This window comes from Dunckerocampus dactyliophorus, chromosome 3 (assembly GCF_027744805.1).
Source record: "Dunckerocampus dactyliophorus isolate RoL2022-P2 chromosome 3, RoL_Ddac_1.1, whole genome shotgun sequence".
Classification (NCBI taxonomy): domain Eukaryota; kingdom Metazoa; phylum Chordata; class Actinopteri; order Syngnathiformes; family Syngnathidae; genus Dunckerocampus; species Dunckerocampus dactyliophorus.
In genome coordinates, this window is record NC_072821.1 from 4,435,923 (window position 1) to 4,449,941 (window position 14,019).

At 40.3% G+C, this 14,019-nt stretch overlaps 1 long non-coding RNA gene across 2 annotated transcripts in view; it reads right to left on the reverse strand.

The window, feature by feature from the left end:
- LOC129178819 (uncharacterized) overlaps positions 1–14,019 on the reverse strand; it is a 117,057-nt gene that overhangs the window by 97,639 nt on the left and 5,399 nt on the right. The gene's annotated exons all lie outside the window — the stretch shown is intronic.

The window sequence follows — 14,019 nt, forward strand, 5'->3', positions numbered from 1 at the left end:
ATGCTCCAACATACCCCGCGACTCTAATGAGGATAAACGACAGAAGATGGATGGATCACTGTTTTGTGGTTGACTATGGCCTATTAGTCAAAAATATGCATATATAAACATATTTTATGGATTTTGGGCCTAAATCAATCATTGTCAAGCTTAAAAACTAAAGTACAATTATAAGGCATTCAGAAAACACATTCAAAAGGGTCTTTTTTCTTAAAGACATGCGATATGATTATTCTACACTGGTCACCAGGTTTTAGTAATGTTACATTATATTACATTGATGAGACCATAGCCATCACAGGAAGAACTGTCCAGAAACCAAAAGTAAAAAAGAAATAAAAACAACACTAACACGCGTGAATCTATATTATGTCTTATTACTATGTCTACGATATTGGGTATGGGTGTAAAGGTGACTATATGAGTGTTATTTCATGTCTAAAAGGGCTGTAATGATGTTAAAAAAAAATTATTTAGAAGGTTGTAAACTGATTTTGTATGCTTTAACTACAATAATATTCCATTTATAAATACAGAACCCTACTTCGCGGAAATTTTGTTATCACGGTGGTTTCTGGAACCGATCAAACGCGAAAAACGAGGGATTAAATAAATATCAATTTCTCAATGTTTTGTTTATTTACGTGTATTTTCCAGCGACTCAACTGTGTTTATACTTGTATTAACTAAACACCGAAAACTGTCATAGCACAGGTAAACCATCTGTTTTCGCTTTCCCTGGAGGAACTTAATATCAGTTCATTTTGCCCATTGGCACAACTCAACATAGCAGGTTATTTTTTTCAAGATGTTGTTCGTCCCAGTTTTCTGTGCTGGACAGGTTTCATTGCATAGAATGTAAAACTGTTTCGTTTAGATTGGAGCCTAGCAGAAGAATTAACACTGACATCAGAAAGTTACAGTTGACAGCCAGGTGGACGTTCAAAAAAAGGAAAAAAGACAGACAAGTCAAACTGCTGTATCGCACACCTCTATGTGTTGTCAAAGGAAGGCCCCGTCTGCTTTTTGAAGTTGATCTGAGGTTAGTTCCGCTTAGATTTGTGCATGCCGATGAAAAGAAAAGACACTCTTGTCCACCTACAAACTTTCCTCTTAAGGTAAAAATAAATAAATAAAATTGTCAGCGCTACTCGGGAAAGCATCAGACCAACAGTACGAGTGAGCCTGCGACTAGAACTCAGAGACTTAAATCATGCAAGAGGGTGGGCAGCTACTCAGGAGGATGAATCAGAATTTCTCAGTGCATGGGTATACACTCTAAATATGAATTATTAAGGGGCTATCATACCCTCATAGTATGAAAATAAATCCTGGGCTGGATGGAATGAGAAGGGCTGAAGTTGTGGACCGGAATACTGATGTGGGAAAAGAGATCCCTGAGGAGGTGAAGGTACTAAAAGGCCAGTCGGATGCCTCGCTTAGATCTGTTGCGCCATGTGCTTGATTGTGCCTTTTAACCTCGCCTATGGAAGATCACAACACCAGACGGGACAGCTCGGTATCAGGATGGACACTTAATAATAATAATAATAATAATGAACTTTGAAAATCAAATAATTAAACTGATACAAAAGACTCAAAGTCTATTACACCGGTGATAACCAAAAGCTGAAAATAAATATGTAAAAAAATCCTGACTAGTGCCTCCTTTTAGACATTTTAAATGGACCATGTGTGAAAACAACCTCAAACTACATGCATTGAGCATTGACCATAGAAAACAAGTATAGGAAAAGAGACATACAGTAGCCGTATTTGTCACCGGCCACCTATATTTCAACCAAGATGTATTGGATGGGATTTTACGGTTGCTGCTTTGATTTCCACATAAAAGGGTCTCGTATAAGCCTGTTAAGAGAATATCCAAGAGTATCTTGCAAGCTTGGTCCCAAAGCATTCAAGATACACAGCCTGTACTGGTAGCACCTCTCTGACCGCTGACTGTTTTTTTTTCCCCTCCTTTCTGCGTCTCTACTTTCCAGCCTCTTTCACATCAAACAACACCAGGAGCAATTCAAGAGGGAGATTTTTTTTAGATTTCATTTTTTAGATAAAAAAAAAAACTGTATGAAGTAGAAGGCGTAGAGGACGACAGCAATAAAGAACTTTATACCTCAAGTGAAGCTAAAGAATAATTTGCCCTACAATGACATCAAAAGTGGAAAAATGTAGTAATAAACTGTTTTGCAACAAATGACTGGAATCAGGCTAATTGGACTGGACTTTTGTGTGTGTAATAAACCAGAAAAAAATATGACCTAATGTTTCTATACTTAGGGTGGATTTATACAACATGGTCAGCCAATTCAGAATTTTTCTCACAGTTCGGATATGTCTCATGGCATTGTAAAGAGAAAAAAGAATGAACAGACTGTTATCCTCAGATCCAAATCAGCACACTTTCAAATGTTCATAAAAATTAGATATGGATAATATCTGCGACGACTGTATAAGCAGACAGATCACTGTCAATGTGAGCTTGATGCCATGAAAATATGGTGATTGGTACTGTTTTGGTACTGTATGCCATGTCCACCCAAACAACACCCGATCACAATGACGCTAAAATCAAACTAAACAGAGGCGTAGTCAGCTCCGTCGCCTGTGATGTCAGAGGTTGACTCTGTAGTTCTTTGCTAATTGACAGTTACACCACAAGTCTCCAAAATGTTAAGACAAAATACTTTTTTTATAGTTTTACATTGTAGTTTTACATGCATAAAATAATTCTATATGCATGTAAATGACGAAAGAAGAGAGCTAAATGAACATTTACAATTTGACAGTGTTTCTGGGCTTCTTTATCAAAAAGCTGGCACTTGCAACTTTCTTTGGCTCCATTTTGGGTTATTTTGCAGCCGTGATCAAAAGAAAAGCAGAGCCTTAAGGTGACAAAAATTAGTGAATTCAAGAAATTACTCCAAAAAACCCCAAAAGGTGGTGCCCGTGTTGATCTCGCTGCCACATCGTGTCTTCTGCCAACAATCACGTCTTCGGTGGAGGTAAAAGTAACCTTAAAAAGGTTCATTTATCCTTTTCATTCATCATTTATATGTATTTATAAGCATTTTGATTGCATATAAAACTATAATTAAAAAACTATAGAAACCTCTTTTGTGTCAACATGTTTGACTTTCTGAAAAACAGATGAATTGGATTTACATTATTGATGGGAAAAACTGATATGGTTGGAGTCAAAGCTTCTGGAATGGATTAATGATGCTCACCAAGGTTCCATTGTATACTTGATTTGAGAGATCCTCAAAAAAAAAATATGAGCACCTTTCTTCAGAAAAGCTCCAAATTGAGATGAGTCTCCCTGATACTGTATGAGCCCTTAATCAGCTGCCTGACAGACCATCTCTGTGATGACTGGCTAAAGGCTCTTCATTGGAGAAGAGTTTAACATCATTGCGTGTGATTGACTGGGATCTGGAACATTTTGTGTTAAGGGGGCTCCTGGGGTTAGCCTGGTCAGACAGAACAAGTGCGAGTGAGAGACAGAAGGAGAGGAAGAGGAACAGTAAATAGGTGGTCCGGAGAGAATATGGCCAGCGGTCTAATGGAGGCCTCATCACAGCCTGTCTGTCAGTCTGGTGAAACGAGAACTAACAAGGTCCTAATGAAGTCTGCTTTCCGCCAAGTTGTCTTGAAAGTGCAGCGCTAGCATGCAGAGAGACTTATCCTGTATCCGTCTTTTAGTTTGATTTAGTTCAGCAAGAGTCACTAAAAAGTGTATGGAATACTTAAAAGCTACGATACTAGCAAGAGAGTTTGCTTATGACAGATGGGCCAAACCTGTACTGCATTGTTTTAAGTAGAACGGGCAGCCGGGATTGGAAGAATTGGAACTAGGAACCAGAAGTTTGTCATCAAAAAAATAGTAACAATTGTTTCCTAAAGACAGTGCTTACAAAGTGGACAATGGAAAGCAGGTGATATGACAATGAAAACAAAAGGGCCATTGAAGCTATTTACACCCATTCCCTTGGTACTACAGCATACATGCTGAAGCACCATTATATGGGCATCCCCGAAAAATTTGGAAATGCTTTTAGGTTGATTTAGGAACAGAAGATAAATCTCAAGAGTCAATCATCCGTGCTGTCCATCCCAGCCCAGTAGCAATGCCTCGGGACACAGCCTGTGGGTGGGCCCTAACCGGAACTTGGCCTGCCATCTCCACGGGTAAGTGCTTTGTCACAAGTCTGCCAGGGGCTCCAGCATATGCCACCAAATCCCTGGCGTAAACACGGGACCTGCTAATGGAGGCGATGTTCTCTGAGTGTAGTCTGACTGTCTAGCCCACCTACTCCTCTTCTCCACAAAAGGGCTTCATGCTTGAACGATGCAAAACTATTAGACTAGCTATGTGCACAAAAATAAAAGACATAGAGGACAAGAGGAATATATTTCATTGCTCCTCAAGCCGGAAAAATACAAGCATGTACCAGTGATCAAATACACAGTCAGTCTGTGATTATGCAGACAGCTACAATATTTCTATAAACAATTGCATACAATTGTACTTGTCCGGCACAGTACCATCTCGACTTTACGACTACTCTACTCGTTTTGGTTTGGGATGGTCAGTTTTCCACTTCAATATAGGATTGCCTCAGCAGTCCAAGTAAAGCAAAAATTTATGTTAAAGAAAAACAACAGTGCACAATGAAAAAGTCCTGTATCTACTCAACACGTGGAGGACACTGTCAGCGGCAAAATTAAGCTCTGCAGCAAAGTGGAGATTGTGGCTGCCACTCAAAGACATTTCATGACTACTTTCTGCCCATTTTTATAATAAACTTGACTGCTTAACTTGAGTCTAACATTAGAAGTAACTCCAGCCGTAGTATCTGTGCACAATTAATATAACATTCAGTGTTTCCCATACATTCATTCATAGACTGCCAGTGCAGTCTATGAATGAATGTATGGGAAACATACATAGCATTATAATGGGACTGTCTGTAAATGAAGCTTGTTGTTACAACTCCATACAGCAGGTGGCGTTACGCACCATTTACATTTTTATGCTTCTTACTGACGTTATTCCTCTCTCCTACAGTGTCCATTACAACCGCATGTAAACGTGTCTTGACCTATTATGCAAATTAGACCATGGCGTCATTATGTCAGCCCCTTATCCCACCCACACCACCGCCACAAATAAATTACAGTCCTGTGGGAAACACTGACAATGCTTTGCTTTGTTTATATAGAAGAAGCTTGCAAAAATATACATCAGCAATGGCCACAATCCTATCTGTTCTATGCATGTCTATAATTCGTTTTGCAGCTGCATACAGTCTGTTTCATGAAAGAATTAAAACTTACTGATAGCTCTTTCAAACTGCAGCTGCCACAGATAAGAGGAGAGCTACAGGGAGGGCCTTCATAATTTGTCTCAATATCATGCAAGTAGGGAAAAGATGAGCCTTTGGCTTCGGTCTTCAAATTAAAGTTTTCCCAAGCACTCGTAGGGCTTTAAACTGCAATGTTAAAGATCGGCGATTAGCTCTTACAGCAAGTGCGCAGCTCAGTCCCATCAACTGGCAAATGACCCCATAATATAAAGTCACTCTGCTGTTTATACAAAAGACGTACATAAAGATTCTGGTGTAAGATTGTAAATGTTGCAAGTCAGTCCACTTATGTCTTCCCCATTCTAATCTCAAGTGCCACAGTTAATCATGAACATACAGAGAAGAGGAAGTCCTAGAGTGGATACAAGCAGTTCAACTGGAAGCCCTACACTTCCCAGAGACTATTCATAATTGATGGCTTCAGAAATCGATTATACAGCATATAAGGTGTCATAAAATATTGAAATCACTGCTTGATTTGTTAAACCAATAGCACATATTGTATGATTTTGAATTTCCCAAATAAATCTCTCGCATTGCATGATTAAAAGGTTCGAATGGCCTTGTTTAAGAATGCAATTTAATGGACAATACAAAAAAAGAATGAAAAAGAAGATATTGAGTGAAAAAAAACGATACCAGCCCAAGAATGTACTGTAATATCATGAGAGAGCTTAGTACCTTGGGTTTCTGAAAGAACAGTCTGATTTCTTCAAATTTCTCCTGTGTTCCTTTGAAAGACAACTTGAAAGCTCTTCTGAGGTGAGGAGTGTGTGATGGAGCAAGAAGACTAAAGGCGAAGCGATCCATAGCGCCAACCAAACATCTCTGAGGAGCCCTCAGAAAGTGGTGGACATGCGAATCGGGCGGCTGCGGGAGAACCGAGAATGAAGTCCAACAACAAAACAAAAACTGAAGGCTCCAAAATATATAACTACTTTTTCCTTTTCTATGGTCGTTCACATATTTTCGTCATTGCAATTAGTGATCCCCAACTTTTTGAGCCCATGAAACAGCTTCCCATAAACCTTTGAGGGAATGCGTGGGGACATGACTGCATCTTTATGCATTTACACACAACATCGGCATTTAGGAACAAGGACGAGGTGAAAGAAGAACGGGAAAAATATAAAGAGAAGAACGTTATACGTGAACTTCACTTTGTCTCATAGCACACAACTACGGTGCTTTCAAGGACCACTGAAAAAAGTGCAAAGTGCGACGTCTGAATGCTCAGCGAAACACAATTAAACAAAATGACAAACATGCAAAAAACTGTGGGCTTTGTCACAGTATCTTATTTTTTCGAATGGAATAAGCGGCTTTATTACCAAAATTAATATGCATTTACATAAAATTTGACAGTTATTTATGAAACTTTTTTCAGTGTCTTCTATTTTTATCATTGCTTCTGAAAGTTTTCTGTTTCTAACGGTTGGGAAGCTCTGCTTTAGGTGATGTGATGTGATGTGAGGTCTTGCACAACAGTCAAACAGCAGATTTTTGTACAGGCCTCATACATTAATAATGTTTAAGTTACTGTGAATTACGATATATTACTATTAAAAATGCACTGAGATCCATTCTCATAGTTTTCCTGTTTCTCCATTAGTGGATAAAAAAACAGCGGTCCGCCTTTGAATCCTCTGTGGACATCTACGAATAACTTAAAACTGTATCAATTATAGAAAGAGCAGAGTCAATTCTCCATCAATGAAGTTCTCTCAGCCAAGAGATTAGAGAGAGGAGCTAAATCCGCCACTTGGTAGAAGACCTGAGTAGCTTTCGGTGATCAAAGTAGAAGTATTTTTGAGGAGGAAAAAAAAGGTAGTGAATAGCACAGTTACCAATTTTTCAAGCCTTGAAAGCCCAACTGCCTTACAATGACTTGGATTAGATTACATGCATTTTAATGTTTACTATTTACTGTATATAGCATTGCGTATCAGACATGTAGTTAGTTTGTGAAGGCAGCCATGCAGTCCTTCATGGCACGGATTTGAGTTCAACTACACTCACTGGTCACAACGTTAGTCTAATCCAGTGATTTTCACACACTGAGGTACGCACCCCGAAGTGTCCGGCGGTTGCGGGGGTACGTTTATTTCAATTTATTCAAGGTTGGCAGAAAAAAATTCTGTCCCCTGGGGGCGCATGACAGAAAATCAGATCCAATGCAGGAGAGGTATCAACACTTCTGCCTTTAGAAAGACAAAGCTTAGTTGTGATTGACACTGTCGCAGAAGTCAAAAGATTTTTTCTTCATCAGGACAAGCAAAAAAAAAAGACACATCAGCATGGTCTTACAGCTGTGCAGCAAGGACAAATTTGAATACAACGGCCCACTCCCAAAGAAATATCGTACTTGGGATTTTAACAGATAAATAATCCAGACACTCTGCAGTTTGCTGAAATATGGTCATTAGGACAGCCAAGCTTTCTGGATGATGCAGTGCAGTTCTAATACACAGTCAATGGCTAAATGAATCCTTCTGACGTCATTTAAAACAGAACACAATCATGGTAAAGACTTCTTGTGTGGATCCTCTTAGAGTCGTGCAAGCGTGCAGTGACTAATGTTCACAAATAAACACATTTTAAATTACAGTGCACGGCCACACCTCTTTCAGAGTATAGATCTATTGACAAAGCCAGGCCATATCAGTGACACCTTCCGCTCCCTGAGAGCGTCTGTTACGACACAATCACTACAAATTGATTGCAAAATAGCTAACAATCATGATTAAATCATTAAATTCTTGTCTGTGCTTCAGAGAATGGGGAGAAAATTAACTTCCCGCTAACCTCTTTTTTTCCCAAAACAGGAAATAATGATTTTCTGCCAGTCTAATTACAAAGCCAACATCTGATCATGGCCGCATCCAGAGGGGATTATCACATGCGCCGGTATTAGACCTCATTACCAGCCTGAGTGCAGAATTATTACATCTTGTAATTGGATGGCGAGATTTATATACAGATCAGGCCTGTTTCTGTAAGATTGTAATTACAGGCTTCGTTGGTTAGCTACTTATCACTCAGCAGTGAAGTGCTGAAAATGGGCGCGTGGAGGAGCGTTTGATTAACCTCTCACCCTGTCGGCTGGGGGAATTGCTCGTAGCTTCCATGTCTGTTTTAGTGACAACAACATAGTTCGCACATCAAATAATTTATCGCCATCTCCCTTGCCCCTGCAGCTTGATTAGATCTCACAGCCTGTGTTCTACCATGAATCACAATCGTGCGGAAACGATCGGGTAATTCGCCAATTACTCGGGTTAACCTTAAAAAGGCTGTTGAGGTGAAGCACCGTGGTTCAATTAAGCGGCAGATTTTCATTGGCTAACAGGTAATCACAATGGGGTGGCGTATGCATGTCAACGCATTGAAGGGTCCAGTCATTTAGCTTCACCCACAGTTCTCTCATTACTCGTCTGTTCTTCGTATAGTTGTCCCACTTGTTGCCTGCAGCTTGTTCAAATAGCCACTGATACGGTAACAAACCATATTTTGTTAAGAGACACAAGCGTCACTATATAAGGAATGGTAATGATAATGCTATAATATAGGTAGATCCCCACTATTCGTGGGGGTTATCATTCCAAAGCAACCAGCGAATAGCAAATAAACGTGAGTAATTGAGACGACCATAAAAATGTCTATTTTTGACAATAATCCCCAATAGCTTTGTTTGGGCTATGATGCTGCATCGAGTTGCCACTCTAAACTATGCCGCCTTGCTCCTCCCCCTACAAATTCTCCCGCTTGCTTGACATTGACACTCCCCTCCGATTTCATATCAATTTGCAATTAAAGTAAAAGTTGTAATTATTAGATTAGATACAGCTCTAAAATAATATTCACAGGCATACAGCTCTAAAACCTCCCCCGTCTCTCTTTGCCATTGCTGGCTCGTGACAAAAGGAAGCCAACAAGCTAAATGCATCGAAGCACAATCCATGTTTTAGCCCTAAATATGCCTCACACGCTTATTAAATGCATTTGAAATTATAAAATGTATCGGTACGCCACACTAATGAATGAGAATGAAAGATGATCGATAGAACGGATAAAATCAGAGGCACAGTCTAGCCTTCAGCCTGTCGTAAAAGTCTCAGTGAACAGCTACAGTATTTGATTTACTCGCCGAGTGTGTGTTTAGTTTTTGTGGCTTTTTGTGACATCACAACACCAGATAAGAGTACCAGTGATAACGAAGATGAAAAGTATAATAATGACCGTAGAAAGAGAAAGAGCGTATTACGAGGGGCGTTGCGGTACACGCATCCTTTCCAGGCTGCCGAGTACAACACGGCTTAAGCCACATGAATAATACAAGACAAACAGAATGTACATTACCAGTGTACGTCTTAATGTGAAGAGACTCAGAAGCTGAATAAAATGCAGAGTAGGCATGGGCCAGTATGAGATTGACGGTATGATAGCCTTGGGCAAAAATAACATCACAGTTTCACGGTATTATACAGTAACTATAGCTCTAAAATGTGCTATTTTCAAATATCTTTACTGAAAAGAGAAAAAAAGGCAAGTCAAAACAGTAATTTTTAAACTAAATAGAAGACGACGGAAGTGTTATATCCATCCATCCATCCATCTTCTATACCGCTTCTCCTCATTAGGGTTGCGGGGGTATGCTGGAGCCTATCTCAGCTGACTTCGGGCGAGAAGCGGGGTACACCCTGGACTGGTCGCCAGCCAATCGCAGGTGTTACATATGTATGTATTTAAAATAAGCAGCAAAAAAATAACTGAATTCTTTCTAAATAAATGCAGTCTGCAACTCAAGTCACAACACAAATACTCGTAGTAAAAATAAATAAATAAAGCAAAATGCAAATAAACGCAATCAAATGGCTCAAGGAGGTCACAACAAAAATATATATATTTTTTTATTTCTAATGTTACTATATTAATGTGCAGGTGACACTTTTCCACAAACTTCTGTTAAGTGGTTGTTTCTTGTTGTTCAGTGGAGAGAAAACTGTTCATACCACTTATCCTCAAATCCTGTGTCATTCTGAATCACGTCTCCACATTTGGTGATGCTCGACGTGAGTAATATGTCCACCGACAACAGCACGGCCATATCAGCGCCGCTCAAGGCTAACGAGGCAGCTAACACCGGTGCTATCTATGCTCGATTGTTGGTAGCACAGCCCACGCCTGTTGTTTCAACACACTGAAGCCCAGTTCCGACTGCAAGGAATAACACGGGACGTGACCAAGTATTTCCACGTAGTGGCCGCGCTGGACCCCCACTTTCTCTCATGTCATAGGAACGGTATGACGTACAATTGTAGTGGTTTTGAAACCGTGACTTTCTCATACCGTGGTATACCTCGAAACCGGTAACCGGCCCATGCCTAATGCAGGGTACATATTTTCAATACACAGTAAATTTGACACTTGTTTTAGTTTTAATATACAGCACTTAAATTTATATTTGACTTGTGTGACAGTTAATGTTAACACTAACATTGTACAATGAAAAAGGCTTCATGACAACGACAGTTTGACCCTGAAAGCAAACACTTTAATGAAAAATCTAAATTTGAACAATTCAGATGCTGACCATAACCCGGTAACAGATTGTGTCACTCCAGAAAGGCCTCCTCTATTTGTGGGATATTGTTTAAAAAAAAATGAAAAAAACAAGACAAGGACAGGCAAATGAAATGGAAAAAGTGACAAAACAAGACTTGTGTCTTGTAACGTTAGGTTGATGGACAACACATCTCATTTAGGGGTGCGGCATCCCGCAACTCAGCAGGAAATGTCTCGATCCAACATGTCAGGATGACACCACGGTGGTGAGGAGGGTGAGGAAAAAAAGGACGCATCAGCACCTCCTCGCAGTTCAACACGACTCACTTTCTCTCCCCCCTCCCTTTTTACAATCAATGCAGGCCTCCATTTTATGAGACAAGGAGTTAACTTGTTCAATTATGCCGCAGACAGCTCTATTCTTTTGTAACAAGTAATCTGGATAGTGAAATCAATAGTGACAGGCTCATGGCACACCAGCTAATTACATATTAGCTGCAGCCAATGGCGGGGCGGCTCGTAATGGAGATGTAGTTCCACTTCATTATGGGTTGGACTGGGGACGAGGCGCGGGATCAATACCTGCGCAGACTGTCACATAAGGCCATGTAAAACACACGTGTGTAAAAAAAAGGGGGGGGATAGGTCTGCTTTTTCTATAAACAAACTAGAAAGGAGGCCAACTTCCGCCCCATGGGACCACACAGAGCTGTCTGATGGCAGGCAGATGGGGCGGGGGCATTTGAGGGTCTGGGGTCATAACCCTCCCACCTTCCATGAAATAAATTACGCGTCCAGTCGTCGGCAAACAGACGTGTCCGCACACAAATGCGCAGCGCTCTTCTCCAAAACTGTCAAGCAATCAGGAGGGTAAATATAACCCGTTCTTTTGCCACAAACACACACCAATACACACAATTAACACCTCACAACAAGGTCGTGATCTAAATGAGAGGTTGATTACTGAGGGGGGAAAGAGGAAGGAGGGGGTAAAAAATAAATAACAGAATAACCTTCAGAAGGCAAGTGGAGCCTTTGACCTCTGCAGCTAATTGCAAATTAAAGCGGATATCTTCTTTCGTCGACGCAAAATCTTTCCATTGTTTTGCCCCATTATTGTTATCACTGTGTAGGATTATCCGGGGACTAAGAAGCTGATGTTGTCTAAGCCGATGTCAACTGTACAATTACGCTACTCATCCATGCCTTCGCCAAGAAAAACAAAGATGGCGATAAGCCGTCTTTGATAGAAAGAATGGCCAAGCAAAGCCTTTGAGGCACAGGGTGATGCTTAAACCAAGTACACAAAATTTAAAATACACTTCTATATATATGTTATTTTGATGGATTGGGCTCATTAAGAAGAAGCATCGTTTAGCACTAGCAGTGAAAACAATAGGCGACACGAGAAGAACACAGCTCAACTGCATTAGGCCAGAGCCCAATTAAATGCTTCTTAATCTAAATATCCTTCAATATGCTTTATTGTTCGCCTCTAATTTCCTTGCCGCTATTCCATATGGAGCTCCGCTTATCAAAGCGGCAGGCTTTATGACTTGTGAAACACTGCGGCCCATCAGTCCTCGGCCATTAACGCTCCGGCGATGAATGGCTCGGCGACATGGGGCACAGGCCCGGAACAAATGCCTACGTTTTTTTTTTTTGTTCGTTGGGAATGTATTTAAGACAGAACTATTAGCTGGAGGTATGCAAGCATCATTAGCATCGAGGGGTAAACAGGATTAAAAACGTGCACATAAGCATGCCCTTCATCTGCAATGACGCATTACCCGTAAGTTCAGAATGTAAAGACGGAACTTTGGGAGCCTTAAATTTCTCTCCTACCGCCCCCTATAGTCTCCAGCAGCATGGGCTACGAAAGCAAATAACCGCCTGAATCAGCAGGGAGAGGGCGAGGTATAATACTTAGTATGTTCGAAAGTCAGCACCCTCTAGGCAGCCGCGGAGCCGTTGCAAACAGTGTCTCTAGGTGCCTTTTTGGGTGGAATCGCAGAATTGGCCAATAAAAATGGAATCCACTGTTAAACTCTGAATCTTTTGGAAATTGACATAATATGAATGAAATGCTGTCACTGTGAGGAGAAGAAATGTAGGTGTGTGGAAGTATTTCCCTGGCGGACCGCTAAATTGTGGTGGAATCTCATCACAAACACTTGTTTTAGCAGAGCATGCTAGTGTGGCTGTGTGTGTGTGTGTGTGTGTGTGTAACTCAGGCTCAATGAATTGTGTTTGACCGTTTAATGTAAGCCAATGTTTTACTGTGCCCACTGACGTCGTTTAGGTTCGCGGTAGCGCATCTCCGCCGTCAATAGACATTCTGAACACACTTCCAGCCTTCAAAATAAGAGCATGGTTTGCCACATACCGTCCAATTGTGAACAACATAAGGGTGCCATAAAAAATGCATTCTATTAATGGACAATTTATTCACTAACCCAAAAAGCACACACTTTATGCTGGTAAAATAAGTGTAAATGGTTTAAAAAAAATAATTCAAAAAAATGTAAACGGAAAAAACTGAATTTTGAAAAAAAATGTAACTGAATTTGGGAAAAAATAAAAGATTTCATAGGTCCGTATAGACCTTCCCATCCATAAATACCACATACGAAGTTACCAGGGGAACAATAAATTCCCATAGTAGAAACGCAATCAGGTGTTATTCTGTCATACCTCAATTTATAACGTTCTTGAGCTACAAACGCCATTCAATTATCTCTTCACTACTTTCCAGGATGTTCTCCATGGACTCTGATTGACAAGGGCGAAGGGGACAAAGCTAAATGAGAGACAATCGACAGAAAAATGAAGCCAAATAACTTGCAACTCCAAAATGGAGTGATTTTCACCGACTTGACTTTTCTTCTCCAATTACAGTAGTAATTGAGACAGCCTTAAAAATGTTTGACACATTAAAAATTTACATTTTTGACACATGGCTCACACCAACTTTCCAATGATTTTGGATCAACATTTGCAATAATACTGACAGGTGTAACTAATAGATTAGATTCAGCTCCAGAACCCTCCCCCATCCCTTTTTAAT